Raw genomic sequence first — 4,241 nt, forward strand, 5'->3', positions numbered from 1 at the left:
CTGTTTTAATTTGTTTCTCATTCCACAGACTGAATGAAAGCTGAACAGATGTATAAATAGTCAAACAGTGCATGTTTAGATATACTAACTGTATAACTGAATAACACCATTAAAACATATCTGTTACTAAAATGGCTTAATAAGTGCTTGGCTAATGTCATGGTTTTATTTTTGATTTAGGATTTAAAAGTTCTTTGGGTGTGCAAATGCTTGATAAGATGACTTGACTCTTGATGTTCTCAACAGAGCTGATTTTTCGAGAAATGACTCGTCATCCAGTTTTTTTATATGGACTATGCATTCGTTCGTTTTTCAAATTGTAAAGGGAATGAATCTAGATGAACTTACAGAGTCATCAGTGTTTGGGTCTTGGTTTTGGTGCTGTTCGGGTGCAGGAACCTCACAGTCAGGGCTGTAGTGCTCACAGTAGTCAAACGCAGCACGGTGGTCCGATACAATCATCAGCTGCTGGATGTCACCCTGGAAACAAAGAAATCAGCTATTAGCTATTATGAAACAAATAAGGAGAATTGACATATCTCTGTAGTTGATAAAGGCCATGTAAGAGATGAATAAGACAGAGGGCCATCAGAGAGAGGGACATTTCTACTTCCTATAGGACACAGTGAGGGAGGATGCCATATTTCATTTGATGCAAATTAAAATAATGCTGTGAAGGATGGAAGTACAGTAATACAGTCTATCCAATGCATGGTTAATAACAATTATATGTAATGCAGCATACAAGGCTCACATTTATTAAGTAGTGTGATTAATTTTGAATCTACTTAAGTTTGTTTTTTATAAGAGCCAGCTAGAGCTAAGGGTCATGTTTAAAAGAGCTAGGTAATAATAACAACATATAGATCCATATAAAATGTATATTATGCATTATAATTTATTGCATTTTTACCAATAATAAAATTACACATTATTATAATTATATATAATTAATTTATTATATTAGTTCATTTTATTTTTGAAATGAACATTTATACACATTTCAATAGAATATATAAAATATAAATAAATATATAACAAATAAAAAAAGATATCTGATTCTAAAATAAAAATTAATTAACAATATAAATTAATTATATTAATAATAAATTAAATGGAATATTATTAATGAGAATAAGTTACTTTATATGTATATATATATATATATATATATTAATTGATTATAAATCATTTAAATATATATATATATATATATATATATTTAATAAAAAATATATAATTTTTTTTAATTATTGATATTTAATATAGATAATTAAATATCATTTATTAAATAAATATTATCAATACAATTTCTGCCTTGAGTGTGATGCTAAATGATGAGATCATTCAGACTTTGAGTGAACATATTTCAAAAATCGGAGAAAAAATGAATCCAGTTCTTGCAAAACATGCATCAAAAGATGTTTTAATTCAATGCAGATTCAGCAGGAATGAGGTTCACTATTTAAGTCATAATCATTTTATATAAAGATTTAGTGTGAGTCAGATTACTTCAGTGACTGTAAGTATTTGGAATAATGCAGCCGTCCAAGAATCATTAACAGAAGAAAAATGGAATAAGAACTGTTCATGAATTGCCAACCCCACAAAAGAAATGCAAACTAATGCATGTAAAAACATCTACAATAATCATACACACCGAACGAGCTGAGCCTTCATATGAATCAGGAAGTCAAAACAGCATTATGTCAAATTCATCCAAAACTCAAAACACACATAGGAACAAGAGAGAAACAGCTGGGCTTTCGGCAAAACAGCTGTATCCTTTTTATTCAATAACCATGGTTTTTTGGAAAAACAATGAATACAGTATGGAAAAGGTATGAAACACCTGTTGCAATAAGACAGGAAACACACACACACACGGTGAAAGTGGGTCACAGTCTGGGAGGAGAGAGACAACCTCAGTGGACTCCAAAACTGTCCAATCCAATTAGGGCATAATGACCAGACACTGTACACACACACACACACACACACACACACACACACACACTATGAGACAGAAACATTCCCTTCCCATCTGAAAAGGTAATTTTGTGTTTTACTGACTTCGCAATAAGTGCTCACTGCAAAACAATAATCCACTTGTCCATAATTACTATAATCTGAGAGCATCTCTCTCTCATTCCCACATACACACAAACACAAACACAAACACACATCCTTTCAGTCATCACCAGTATAATCTGATTCACGAACAAACGCCTCTTTTGTATCAGTCAAAAAAAAAAAACTGGAAACCAATTTTGGCAAGGGTTAGGTGTCTATAGATGCAGAGTCTCTAGATGCCAAAACTCACAGCTTTGTGGTTTTGCTGTTTTCCAGCCATACATCTCAGGGAATACATACAGGGAAATGTAACTGCAACACAACTTACTGATATACTGACTGCAGACTAGTGTGGCAGTCATCACTCTGTTTTCTTTTCTTTTTTTTTTTTTTTTACAAATTTTTCTGATGAGGAACAGATATTCTCTAGGTTTGTTCTCACACACAAAACTATTTAAATTTGGAATTCTGTGTGTGTGGTTTTTTTTTATATTTTATTTAAAATTATGTCTTTTCTCTGCGTCGTTTAGTTTGTTTTATTTTATTTTTGTTCATGTCCTTCATTTTTCTCTTCTGTTTACCATTTCTTATTTTATCATCTTCCCTTTTTCTCTCTTCTCTTTTCTTTTCTTTTTAGTTAGTTAGTGGTACTCTTTTTCAGATGCTAAATGCCTCTCAGCTCCCTAACTAATGTGTTGCCCTCTAAAGGGTGAACATCAGAGATCTGGCACCTAGCGCATACATCCTGTATGTTTTTATGAGCCTGGGCAGGAATTGACTCTATTGTTTTAACCTGTGGAGAAAGTCATTAAGAAGCTGCTTTGTTTTAAATGGCACTGTGCTAAGCAGAGCTTCAGGATATGTGCTGTGAGCAGTGTTTGGACTAGAGGAATGCAGGAATGTAACACCTCATATTTAGAACCATCTGAGCCTCCATCACAATATTCATGATCATTTTAATCCGCACACCCCTGGAACGCCCTCCCGCCCAAATCTGCTGCTGATACTCACCTGTTGAGTGATGTGAGCTGAGTGTGAGGGTTTCAGTGTTTGGATGCACTGCTGGAGATCGAGCTGTAGGTAGAGTGTGCAGAGCTACACTTTGAACTCTGATCTCTTGAACAATTCTGCAGTCTTGTGTTAAACAGCTGACTCTCATCTCATTCCATTTTAATTTGGTTTTGATTGGTGGCTGTGGTTTTCTGTGCGTTCAGCATTTGTAATGTGGATCAGAGGTGTGGAACTTTTCATAACAAAATTAATTTACACAGCAGTTCAAAAGTTTGGCGTCAGTAAGGTGTGTGTGTATACAGTACTGTGAAAAATTTTTAGGCCACTAGTATTTTAACGCATATTGCATAACGCATAATGTGGTCACACCAAATGGTGATTTAATTTATTTAGGTTGATGGAAGTTAATTATTAAAATCTATTTAAGGCATTATCTTTGCACAAGTGCCTAAAACTTTGCTCTGTACTGTAGGTTTGCAGGTTTCTTGAAGAGTTTTGGAGACATTGCCACAGTTTTTCTGGATTTAGCCTGTCTCAGTTTGTTCTGTTTCTTCGTGTTATTCCAGACAGACTGATGATGATGACATCAGATCTCTGTTTGGAGCACCGGCTGATGTCAGATTCCATGTGCAAACAAAAATCTCAATGGATTATTACATTTAATGGCAATAATTATGTTTGGAAATGTAAACTGATATTTCTTACTGACACACTACATCAAAACATAGAAATAACTGACTTAAAACCGTTTTTTTGCGTGTGTGTGTGTATATGAAGTGTGTGTGTATATATAGCAGACTCTTCTGATGATGAAACTGCATTGTGCAGACTGTTGAGGAACGTTCACAGCCAAAGTATAAAAATAACTTGCAATTAATGCATTGGCTGAAAATTCATTCATCTTTATTTTCTTGGGGGTAGTCATTTTAAATTGTGGAAGGAAATTAACTAATTGTGTACATTCTCGTGATTTAAACATTAGAAAAATAAATGTAATCAAATTGTAAAAAATTGGCAATATTTTTTGACAGTAATTTAATAATAATTATTTTGTAATAATAAATAAAATCAAGGCTATTTTTATAAGTAAAATTTTTAAATGGCCTTGCAAGACTGTTTAAAAGGTCTCTGGGGCCATATATAGCCAGGAGTTGATG

General features: G+C 33.3%; 1 pseudogene; it reads right to left on the reverse strand.

Annotated features, from left to right (window-relative positions):
• The window catches only part of LOC113116602 (collagen alpha-1(V) chain-like), a 42,483-nt pseudogene extending 41,977 nt beyond the window's left edge, over positions 1-506 (reverse strand).
• Positions 507-4,241: the final 3,735 nt, after the last annotated feature.

The sequence above is a fragment of the Carassius auratus genome, chromosome 16, assembly GCF_003368295.1.
Source record: "Carassius auratus strain Wakin chromosome 16, ASM336829v1, whole genome shotgun sequence".
In the NCBI taxonomy this organism is placed as follows: Eukaryota; Metazoa; Chordata; class Actinopteri; order Cypriniformes; family Cyprinidae; genus Carassius; species Carassius auratus.